A 13,008-nucleotide genomic window follows, 5' to 3' on the forward strand; every position below is an offset into this window, starting at 1 on the left:
CTAACATCTTCATGGCTCTTTTATTAGATGTGCGACACATTTCCAGGAATTGAAAACTGAAATTTACTTATTTATCACTAAAGCCTCCTTCCAGAGGATGATTTTAGAATAACAGAACTATTAGAAGCAACTGTCCAAGTGTTGGTTCTTTCTTTTTTAATGAGACCTATTTGGATCCACAAAAGAAATGATGTAAATAAAATAACACTCCTTTCTGACCACCAGCTCTGCTTCAGTGAAGTCTACTGACATGTTTGTAGTTTAGTAGACATATGAGAAAGTGGCAGCCTCTCAAAAATATTTGCTTCATTACCAGATTACTTAAGGAGTAGAGTATTTTCTCTGCCAGGGTCCTGGAATCGAACGTCCCTTTGAGTTTCCAGTTACATTTTTGTTCCTATTCTGTGGTAGGTTTTAACTAATTACCTAAAGCCTTAATAGGAACTTTTCATTGAAAGGTTCAGGATGCTCCTTTTTTCTGACCAACTTTCTATTCTGCCTCTTCCTGCAATGATAGGTACCCGACTGACTTTTCCTATACTTCTTAGTCCTACGCGCAGAACAAATTGTTACGAGCATGAAAAGTTTTAAACTATAAATGCTTTTGCTTCACCAGATTCAAAAATTCCTCTTTTGGAGCACTTCATGCTCTTCCATTTTCTCTGAGATGTGAGAAAGAGACCTAGGAACCCTCAGGAACAAACCTGGACCTGTTTATTGGATGTTGAGCATGTCTGTTAGAGATTTTAATATCAAAATCAGAAAACTCCCAATCACTCTCATAATGATGGATGTATTTGTTTACATCAGTATTGTTAGAGAAAAACAGTTTAGAATTGAATGAGACCTCACTAGTTATGGATTGCAAACTGGTAGGCCCCAGGCCACTCGTGGCCCAGATACATTTTTAATGTGGTCCTTACAGTTTTTTAAATTAAAGACACTTGAAATTTAAAAATCTGGAAGTTTCTTTTTTTCTTGAAAAAAAGAGAACCTTTTAAAGCCAGGGTGGCAACAACCAGCAACAGGCAAGTAGGAGCTGCCCCCTTTACAGTGGTTTGCATGTTCCAGCCACAATCCACACCACCTCTCTCCCACGTGTTTCCCACTGGGCCTGCTCCAGTCCCTTACCTTGCCTGTCAGACCCCTGCACACACTGGACAAGCAGACACAGGACTTTTTAAAAGGCAAAGAGCCTGGATCCAAAAAGGGCTTCCCCATTCACTAGCTCTGTGACCTTGAGCAAGCTCTGAGTCTAGGTCCCTCAGCTTTAAACTGAAGATACTTCCTTGACCTCACAAAGTTGTTATGGGGATTAAAAAAGAAGTGTACAGAAAGTACTTTGTAAACTGGAATATAAAATGTTTGTCATCTTATTCATTTCACAGCACCTGCCCACCGTCAGTAGCACAAATCCCCTCCACCTACCTCAGTTATGATCGCTTCCCTTCTTCCTCCTATAATTACACTCTGTATGACACAGTTTAAAATCTAAATAAAAACAATTTGATATATTTCCTGGCCTCACTTAATAAAAGGTAGAAAAAAGGAACAAATATCAAAGGAAAACAAAATGAACTGTTGAATGCCAGTGGGTCTTTACTAGGCCATTTCTGTTTGTAATGAAGGTATGAAGTTAGTGCAGAGTGTAATTACTGGACTGCAGATCTCTCCAAGTGCTGTGTGATAAGTTCACCCATCAGGTGCCTGAGGCCTAAAGGTGAAACTGACAGCCCAGTTCCTAGGGGTTCCTGTGGGACAGACCTCCTCTTGGGCCTCAACAGTGCTCCAGTAAAGGATCCAATCTATCAGAAAAAAACCAACAGGATCTAGAAAGCTGGGCTTCCTTCCTCTCTGCATTTTAATATAAGCTCTAAAAGCTTAGAATCTGGTGTATTAAGCTATGGCACACATTTTATATCTATATCTACCTACATATAGATATACATCAAAAATCAATAAGAGACTTGAAAGAAGACAGAATCTTCTCAGAAATGGGCAGAGGTGCAAAAAACTGCACTCAAAGAGTGATGCAGTGGATACAGAAATGTTAACAAAGATGTATGCTATGAAAGCTATTTCCTTACATTAGGAATTCACATATGTATTCCTGTTCTGGTCATTTTACAACAGAAGATCATCCTTCTGTGGGGAACCATAATTAATTCATCTTCTGCTTTTAATGTTAAGACAATCACGCCTGAGTGAACTGCAAAATATACTGTGGAAAGAGAGGGGAAGAAGGGATTTTAATTGGAATCAGCGTTCTTTATAAGATCACCAAAATGGGAGTAATTTATGATTCAAGACTCAATCCGTTGAAAAATCCATCTGACAAATCCTTTTTAAAGCACTCCATACAGTGCAATTACCGCTTTTCTTGAAGTTGAATGAAACCGTCGCCTGAATACAGATTAACGAATGCCAAATTACCACAAGGTCCTCAGTGTGCATTTCACTTTTAAAAATCAAGATAAATAACAGCATCATTTAAGAAACCAGTTCTTTCAACAGACGCCCCAAGGCTGATGTTTAAGCAAGTCTCCTTGGCAACCAAGGAGCAAAGTACATCTTGGGCTACGAGGAAGGGGAGAAAAGGGGGAGCAACTCCAGGGCTGGGTAGAATAAGTAACCGGGAATAGTAATTGCTCCCGCTAGACGACGCTGCTAGAGGCTGCATGCCCCTGAAATTTCAACTCCGGTCTCGCCCCCACTGGCTCACCAGCAGCCTCCCACCCTCTCCCTCCGGTCTGCAGGCACCAACCGCGAACAGGTTACAAGGAGAGAGAGACTAGCTTACCCGAGGGGGTGAGCGGTCTCCGGGGTTACGTACCCGAGGCGGCAGCGCAGGCACCGGGCTTTCCCCGATGCACAATGGCCCTGCTTCGCCCGACGACGCGGAGGTTAAGAGAAACCGCAGTAGCTTCTCTCTGCCGGTTTGGGGATGCAGTTGTGAAGAGCGAGCGCGCTAGCGCGTGTGTGCGCGTGTGTATGTGTGTGTCCGTGAACGTGTGTGCGAGAGTGTGTGTGTCTGCGCGCTCCCGGACTCTCCCGCAGGGAAACAGTGTCTCCTAGTAAATGAAAGCAGCTGCCAGCCCCGCGGGTGGCGCGTCCAGCTCGCTCTGCTCTAGGCAACAGCGCCAGCCAGGACACGCACCTCGCCGGAACCGCGCGGGCTCAGACAGCGAAGGGCTCCGCCCCCTCCCGCCTCCGGCGAGCCAGCGCGCACGCACACCCCGCCCCCTCCGCCGGCGAGCGCGCGCGTCCCACCCCCGCCCCCGCCGCCGGGGAGGCGCGCACGCCGGACACCCCCGTCCCGCTCCCGACGGCGCGCCAGCGCGCGCGCCCGCTCTCCCCGGAAGTCGGCCTCCTCCACGACGGTCCTGTTTTGCTCTCCGGCACTTGTGCTGCTGGCCGCTGGATCGCTTGCACCGCCTGCAGCCTCAGCTGCGGCTCCTCCTGTGACGACCGAGATCTTGGGACCCAGCCCGCCTGTTCCCAGACTGCCTCCCAGGGCTGGAGAGCGACCTGCGGGACCCCAACTTGGTGTGACGGCGGGCTCTGGCCCTCTGCTTCTCTCCCCCGACCCAAATAACTTGTAAAGTTCAACTTGCTCCTATTCCTAGTGGCCCCTTTACAGGACCGATGTCGTGGCCCTCCTTAGGATAACATACTTTATGGTACTGTCGAAAACGGCTTTCTGGTAACCTTAAGAAATGACAAGGGATCTCCAGGGATGGATGACGGAAGCCCTGAATCTGAGGAATGAGGAAGAGTATTTGGTTGCAGCTAACTCAGCATCAAAACTGCAAACAGACAACAACCCCAGAATACCACCATTAAATTTCGGGGCCTGGCCCACTCGTGTCACTTGCGGGTCATTCCTGTCATTCCCGTGTAAAACATCCTTAGAAACGCAAACCTAAGCAAAGTGAATAATTTTGATAGCTGAAAATATTACATATTTCACTTTTGAATTGAAAACCTTGGTCCGATGTGGAGTTATGCAACCTGGTAAACATGAAATGAAACTCTAAATTGGAGTAAGCTGTGTTTTGTAGGAGTTCGGGGTTTAAAGTACTAGTAAGATGGAATTTCACAGAATGTCAAGTCCCTTCTCTTGCAGGTGTGTTCTTCCACAGTTGGGCTAGGAACAGTGCCCTGATCTATTTCAGGTGTCCCTAACATTCTCATTAGTCTCAAATCAGTAGTTCAGCATGTTTTCCACTTTCAGACCCACAAGTTTTCTGGCCCTGTCCCCCCCTCACCCACTCCCTTGGGGGCCCATCTGACTTTCAGTGCTTCATTCCCATGGTCTTGGTATTTGGACTTTAGACCCTCGGTCCTACTTGTCTAGAAGTCTGGACACCAAGATAGGCACAGGGAAAAGAATGACAAACACCTGACTACAAACATTAAGTGCAGTGTCATTTTCTAGAATTTTTCATAAGCAGTTTTATATTTTTTATTAGGTGTTGTTTTATACCAGAAGATCAAATGTCGAAGAATGTTTGAACCCAAAATACTGACAATGACTTGGTGTCAATAAATAAAACATTCCCTTAAGATTCATAAAGTATTTGTCACTAAAGTGAATGTACTTAAAACTTTAAACCCCATCTATAAGGATTAGATTATCTGTTTGTTTAGAATAAACAGAAGCTATTTATCAAAAACAAATAGAAAAGCAAAGAATATAACAGTATTTACACAGAAAAAAATATGCCACCAACTCACCGACTGTGTGACTATGGAAGGGTTTCTTACTGCCCAAGCTGGGTCTGTCTTGTTCATCATTGTATTCCTACAAGCTAGCACAATGCCTGTCACATATTAGGGGCTCAATAAATATTGCTGACACATAGATACTGAGGATTACATAAGAAAATATACATTAAATGTCTAGTAAAATGTCTAGTTCAGAGAGGCAATTTTTTCCCTGTATGACTCCTTAAGATTGATTTAAAGCATAGTTTTATTTTAATTAAGAAAGGCTTGGGCTTCCCTGGTGGTGCAGTGGTTGAGAGTCCGCCTGCCGATGCAGGGGACGCGGGTTCGTGCCCCAGTCCGGGAGGATCCCACATGCCGCGGAGCGGCTGGGCCCGTGAGCCATGGCCGCTGAGCCTGCGCGTCCGGAGCCTGTGCTCCGCAACAGGAGAGGCCACAACAGTGAGAGGCCCGCGTACCGCAAAAAAAAGAAAACAAAAAAGAAAGCCTTTTATTTCTCTGAAATAAAAGACTCCGTATTTGTTAGATAGCCATAAAAATTCAACCCAAGGTGTTTTCCAATATACTGTTAGTAGAGGAGCAAGTAGATTTTAGGCACTATTTCTCTCTTGGGCAGCATTGTATATGGTCTCTTTGTTAAGAAAATAGTTTAAAACAATGCTTCACAAAAGCTATGCTTTGGAATACTAGTTATTTGTTCAACAAAAACAATTTTTTTTGAGCTCTTAGAATGTGTTGCACAGTTTGATCAGTGCAGGGCTTCAGTTGTCAATAAATAGACATTTTCCCTGTTTCAGTCTAGTGATATGAGAGATAAGCTTCAATTCCAGAACAAACACCTGTCATAGCTGCCTTGTCCCATATCAAATGAGGAGTTAAGCATCCTTCTTAATGCCAGTGTCATGGTTTTCTGTCACAAACCAGTAGTGACGTTAAGGAATCGCGGAGCCAAATTTCTAATTACTGAACTTCCAGAGAAAACAGATCATTATTAATTATGCCAAAACCAAAATTGATTTTTTTTGGCTGATATTCTCCAGTTTTCAAGTGGAAAATACAAAATACCTCTAGCTAACACCTCAATTTATTCAATTACCTGTAGGGTACATTTTGTAGCTAATTCATTCTGCTCATCAGGAGCTAGTGTCACTCAAAACTCATAATGCCGGGCTTCCCTGGTGGCGCAGCGGTTGAGAGTCTGCCTGTCGATGCAGGGCCCCGGTCCGGGAAGACCCCACATGCCGCGGAGCGGCTGGGCCCGTGAGCCATAGCCGCTGAGCCTGCACATCCGGAGCCTGTGCTCCGCAACGGGAGAGGCCACAACAGTGAGAGGCCCGCGTACCGAAAAAAAAAAAAAAAACAACTAGTAATGCCATGGGAAGATCTTTTACCAGTAATATTTTTGATGTTTAGATTCTCTGTCACATTATCTGGTACCGAACACTGTTGTTGTTTATGTTGTTTTCCGTCTAATTCAGTCTAATCAAGTAGACACATAATGGATGCTTAGAAAATATTTACTGTACTGAATAGAAAATAGTCCTTACCCACAAGACAGAATGTTTTAATTGCTCTACTAATACGTACAAGCAAAATACAAAAGAGATTCTTAGTCTTTATTAGGGTAAGGCAACTTTTTAAATAAATTGAATTTTTTCATGTATCAGATTGGCAAAGTTGTAAAAAGATTATAATACCCAGCATTAGAATATGGGTAAATAAGAATTAATGAGAATACAAGTGGTTACAAACACTTTGGATGACAACTTGTCAGTATTTACACTTTTAAAAAAAATGCACATTCCTCTTTGTACAGCAATTCCACTTCTAGGGTTACTGTTGATTTGCAAACTGGCCCTCATACACAGAGGGCAAGGAGAGACCGAAGAAAGAGGCATTCCACTCCAGACTGGCAGGTGGGTGGTTTAATAAGCAAGGGAACTTACACAAGAGTAGATCTCTGCACCTGCCCTCCAGAATCTTCAAAGTTTATATAGAGGCCTTAACAGGGTTCAGCCACATATGTCATCCAGACAGTCTCATCAACACTTTATTCTCTCAAGACTATGTCCTTCGAACAGCAACCACTGTGGGAAAGGTCAGCAGAACATATATTCCAAGGATGAGGGAGGGGGTGAGGAGCCTTCAGTTGCCTGGGTCCATCTCAGGGGTCAACCAGTGGTCACATCCTCTCGATGACCTCCTCTAGCAGTTACCTCTAACAAAAAACAAAACCAAATCAAAAAATGGGCAGAAGTTCTAAATAGACATTTCTCCAAAGAAAACATACAGATGGCCAATAGGCACGTGGAAAGATGCTCAACATCACTAATCATTAGAGAAATGAAAATCAAAACTATAATAAGGTATCACCTCACACTGGTCAGAATAGCCATCATCAAAAAATCTACAAACAATAAATGCTGGAGAGGGTGTGGAGAAAAGGGAACCCTCTTGCACTGTTGGTGGGAATGTAAATTGATACAGCCACTGTGGAGAACAGTATGGAGGTTCCTTAAAAAGCTACAAATAGAACTACCATATGACCCAGCAATCCCACTACTGGGCATATACCCTGAGAAAACCATAATTCAAAAAGATACATGCACCCCAGTGTTCATTGCAGCACTATTTACAATAACCAGGACATGGAAACAACCTAAATGTTCCATCAACAGATGAATGGATAAAGAAGATGTGGCACATATATATACAATGGAATATTACTCAGCCATAAAAAGGAACAAAATAATGCCATCTGCAGCAACATGGATAGACCTAGAGATAGTCATACTGAGTGAAGTAAGTCAAAGACAAATATCATATGATATCGCTTATATGTGGAATCTAAAAAAAATGGTACAAATGAACTTATTTACAAAACAGAAATAGAGTCATAGATGTAGAAAACAAGCTTATGATTATCAAGGGCGAAGGCGGGGAGGGATAAATTGGGAGATTGGGATTGACATATACGCACTACTGTATATAAAATAGATAACTAGGGACTTCCCTGGTGGTCCAGTAGGTAAGACTCCATGCTCCCAATGCAGGGGGCCCGGGTTCGATCCCTGGTCAGAGAACTAGATCCCGCATGCCTGCCACAAATAAGAGTTCGCATGCCGAAACTAAGAGTTTGCATGCCGAAACTAAGAAGTCCGCATGCCACAACTAAAAGATGTTGCATGCCACAACAAAGATCCTGCATGCCACAACTAAGACCCAGCTCAGCCAGAATAAATAAATAAATAAATAAATATAAAATCTTTTCAAAAATGTATAACTAATAAGAGCCTACTGTATAGCACAAGGAACTCTACTCAGTACTCTGTAATGACCTATATGGGAAAAGAATCTAAAAAAGAGTAGATATATGTATATGTATAACTGATTCACTTTGCTGTACAGCAGAAACTAACACAACATTTGTAAATCAACTATACTCCAATAAAAATTAATTTTTAAAAAAGTGCAAAAAATTATGTAAAAGAATGTTCATAATAGCTTGGTCATATCCAAAAGAAAGAGGGAGAGGGAGAGGGAAAAAAGAGAGAAGGGGGGGTGGGGTGGAGAGAACTAGAGTCCATCATTTGGGGACAAGTCAAATTATTAGGATACTAAGTGGCCACTAAAAAAAAAACTTACTAGATCTTTACACACTGATGTCAAAGATATATCACTAAGTGTAAAAAAGCAAGTTGAAGATCAATAGGGATAATATGATCTAGTTCGTGTAAAAGCAGAGGAAGAGAGGGAGGGAAGAAGGGAGATGTGTACGTAATAGAATGTTTTTCCATTTTACTGGCTCGGGTGGAAAGGGGTGAATATCAAGCTGTCAGGGAATCCTGACATTAATCAGGCCACACTGGCCAACTACATAACTATACCTGCATATAAGCCTGGTATGGATAGAAGATTAAAAACAAACAAACATATATAAAGTAACTGTATATTTCCAATACTTGGTGAACATATTTCTCCAAGATTTCTCCCTTTCAACTCTGTTTCCGTACTCTTTCCTGACCCTCTCCCTTTCTCTTATAGCCATAGTGACAAACCAGTCACCATATTTTGCTCAGAGTCTCCTGTATCAGTCACAGTTCTTTGGATTCTGTTATAAGTTGCAGACACTGATTCTGGATCACTTAAGCAAGAATGCACTTTATTGGAAGGATACTGGTGACTCAGCAAATAGAAGGACTGGCAGGGAAAATCCAAATAGCCAAGCTTTGAAAGACCAGAAACCCAAATAATGTCATTCCATGCAAGATTCAAATTCCCAGGAAAGACTAATTGGCCCAGTCCAGGTCCTAAGCCCATCACTATGTGGTTTGTGGTGGAGAGGCTGTGGTGGGGATGGGTTTGACCGTACGGAGTGGAATGGGAAAGAAGTAGTTCCCAAAAGGAAAGCAGTGAAGTTCTCTTACCTCAATAAAAGGCAAGGGATGCTGTGCAAGCACAAACAATAACTGCTCATTACCGCCAACTTTTAAATGGAGACATGACTAAAGAATTTTGTTTCCTTTTATTATCGCCTCTGCTGCCCTTTAACTGTTTCAAAACATATTTCAGGCAGAATCAGAATTATTATTTTTTTAAATATTTACCTGATTCCACTGCCCTTTCACACTATTTTATTTCCCTATTTCAACATGATTTGAGAGTTTTTAAAAATATTTATTTAGGGCTTCCCTGGTGGCACAGTGGTTGAGAGTCTGCCTGCCGATGCAGGGGACACGGGTTTGTGCCCTGGTCTGGGAAGATCCCACATGCTGCGGAGCGGCTGGGCCCGTGAGCCATGGCCGCTGAGCCTGCGCGTCCGGAGCCTGTGCTCCGCAACGGGAGAGGCCACAACAGTAAGAGGCCCGCGTACCGCAAAAAAATATATATTATTTATTTATTTATTTATTTATTTATTTAGGCTGCGCTTGGTCTCAGCTGCGGCACGCAGGATCTTCATTGCAGCACGTGGGATCTTTTAGTTGCAGCATGCAAACTCTTAGTTGCGGCATGTATGCAGGATCTAGTTCCACGACCAGGGACCAAACCCGGACCCCCGGCATTGGGAGCACAGAGTCTTACCCACTGGGTCACCAGGGAAGTCCCTCAGAATTATTTTGAAACAAATTAATGGAAGCTCTTTCCAATGATATAAATTCTTTTAAAAGTAATGAGTAACCTATTAAATGTAAGGATGACATCTCAGGGACCCTATTTAGAAAATTCTCTCTCTTATGTTTAGGCCACCTATCATGGAATTTAAATTGAACACTTGATGATACATCAGAATTTTGGTTTCTAATCTTAGAACTATCTGTGTGGGATCAATTTTCACAGAAAGTTCATCACTATCTTACAGTAGTATAATGTAGATGAATGTTCCTCATGCTTCTAAAATTCTAATCTCACAGCAGTAATGTATGAATTCAAGCATGCCATTAAGAAAAAAATTAACTTCATTCATTAAAATCATCTATTTATTCAAACTTTGCTAATGTTTCCCAGGTCACATCAGCCTAAAGGTAAAATAGGTCGTGTAGCTGTCAAAAATAAAAATATTTTTCCAGCTTCAGCCTGTTGCCTAACAGAACAGCAGCTCCACTTCAAGTTGTCTCAGAAGTATTTTCCCCAGGATCTCTGACGACTCACCCGACACATCTTTGGTAGCAGAAGAGGCAGGCTTTTTGCTGCAGACGCAGTCAGTGCTGCCTCCACTCATGCCTTGGACCTCAGCTCTTGTCCTTTTACTTACTTTTTTTTTCTTAATACCTCCTTTCTTCCAGAACAAAGGCAATCTTGCCTCCCAGGGGCATAATGTCTGGAGATGGTATTGTTTTTCATGACTGGAAAAGGAGGGTGCTACTGGCATCTAGAGGGTAGATCTAGGGATGCTGCTAAACGTTCTGCAGTGCACAGGACAGCCCCCCACACAAGCAATATCTGGACCCAAATGCCATTAGTGCTGGGGCACAAAGACCCTTCTCTGGACTGAGACCTGAGCTCAGTGGCCTAAGGGACAATCTGAGGAACAAAGCTCTTCCATCCTCAAAAATCACCAGTCCTCTGGTATCTTTAAACTAAACATGCTCCTCTTTGCCTTCCCTTAGGATGATAGGACTCTTGCAACATTAAAGGTAGAACTGCTTCCTCTTTAGAGAATGTAATGATCATTTGGGGCACTGAACAAGATACAGTCCCTCTGTCATGGCTATTGTTTTCTGTTACCACACCTCTCTCTGGCCCCAAGCTTCTGCTGGTAACAGACCCCACTCCCTTGATATCAGGGGGTGGGACTGTAACTCAGGTGAGCCAGACAATAGGCCTTCCCCAGCAGGTTTTTCTTTTTAATTCAAGCTAAGGAAAGAGAATCTCTTTTCTGGTCTGAAGGTTATAAGGCAAGAGGCTCTGGGGGAACCATCTTGAGACAGTGAAGCTCTCCTGCAGAGAGGAAGGAAAGCAAGGAGAGAAGAGAAAGTGAGCGCTTTCATCCTAGGTCATCCCAAATCCAGCTCCATTCTCATACTTCCTACCATTTGATTTTATGTGCAATCAATTTTCATCTGCTGTTTAAGCTAGGTTAATTTGGGTCTTTATCGTTTCCAACATAAGAATCTTGGCTAATATACCTGTTTTCAAAATCCTTACAATTAAGTACAACAGTATTGGGCAGCTCATGAAAAGTGCTTATATGAAGTACACACGGGGCTCCTGAAGTTCTGGTTATGTTTTTTTACTCTAAAAAGGGTTCAAGATTGTTCATTTCTTAACTATCCTTTGAGTTGTACGTTTATGTTTTATGGAAAAAGCAGTTCCTTTATGATGAGCACTTAAAAATAGCAACTTAAAGGAATTTAAGGGAAGAAATTTAAAGGAAGGAAAAAAAATGGTATTTGACCTAGGCCATTAATAATGGGTTTTAAATAAGAGTAGGGGAGGGAAAAAAAAAACTTTTCCTCTACTCACTTGTTATATGCCTGAGGCCCATGAATTAAACTTCCAAAAGACAGATTAAGAGGAGAGAAAGCACCCAAACTTTATTTGATGCTAATATTTTAACTTTATGCATGTGGAGGTCTTCACAGAAAAGAAGTGACGACACAAAGAATTGGTTATACCTGGGGGCTTATAAAACATTTTAACAAAGGGCAGTAAATTGTAGACAAGACAAAGGAAGGGGGTTTGGGTTTTAGGGGTGGTAAATTGTGGAAAGGTAAATATTGGGGGAAACCAATGGAATATAAAGGTCACTTTAGTAAGTGCAGACCCATCTCTGTGCTGATTTTCTGGCTCCAGTGATAAGCCTTATTCTTCTGGTATGGGAGAGGGGAGGGGAAACACCTTCACAAAGGGAAATTTGGGCAGATAGAGGGAAAAGAGCCTTTCTGTGTTTGCTGCTTCTTAATTGCCTTCAGCAAGAAATAATCCTTAGGCCGAAGTGGCATATTTTGGGGTGGCATGTTCTGATCCCTTTCATAAGTAAACTGGAATCTTACATATTTTACACTTTTCAGATTACAGAGCACTCTTAATTCTCACTCTCACTACTCACAATTCTATGAGTATTCTCTATCCCATTTTTTTCTTCATGAATAAATTCTCAGCAATTCATCTAATTCATCAAGAAATTAATTGAATTAATTGCAGAAATGGGGCTGAAATCCAGGTGTCCAGCTCACAAACTCAGTGTCCTTTCCATTAAGGTGCAGCTGCTTCTGAACAGGGGAAGGAATCACAAAGAAGAAGGGCTAGGCCACTCCCCCCACTGAGCTCCCAGGGCACCTGGCATGTACCCCTATCATTCACTGTCATATGTTACTGAACTTTTGTGTGCATATTTCAAAATCCTCCATTAGGCTGTAAGTTTTACCCTTTTGTTTTTGGTCTTATTTGTTCCCATGCCCAGGACAGGTGTTAGAAAAGTAATCAGTAAATATTTGTTAGATGATAAACGGATAGATGAATGCCTGGATGCGAGTTAAGAAGCAGCGAAATGCAAAACAGCTTTAGGTATCATTGTGATTGAACTATATACACTTCAGTAGAGGAATATTGAGAAATACTTTCAGCAAAGTAGATTGGGGCAAAATTATGGGAGGTTGTGAATGCCAACCCAAGGTGTTAGTACTTTAGCCAAGAGGCACAGGTGATACTAATTCTTTTTTTTTTTTTGTGGTACGCGGGCCTCTCACTGTTGTGGCCTCTCCCGTTGCGGAGCACAGGCTCCGGACGCGCAGGCCCAGCGGCCATGGCTCACGGGCCCAGCCGCTCCGCGGCATGTGG

At 42.6% G+C, this 13,008-nt stretch overlaps 1 protein-coding gene across 1 annotated transcript in view; it reads right to left on the reverse strand.

The window, feature by feature from the left end:
* The window catches only part of KLHL32 (kelch like family member 32), a gene marked incomplete at its 3' end in the record, with an annotated part of 230,609 nt that extends 227,744 nt beyond the window's left edge, over positions 1-2,865 (reverse strand). The window contains exon 1 of the mRNA XM_082856034.1: positions 2,834-2,865. The remainder of the gene's footprint in view (positions 1-2,833) is intronic.
* Positions 2,866-13,008: the final 10,143 nt, after the last annotated feature.

Source organism: Leucopleurus acutus, assembly GCF_964270905.1.
Source record: "Leucopleurus acutus genome assembly, chromosome: 15".
NCBI lineage: Eukaryota > Metazoa > Chordata > Mammalia > Artiodactyla > Delphinidae > Leucopleurus > Leucopleurus acutus.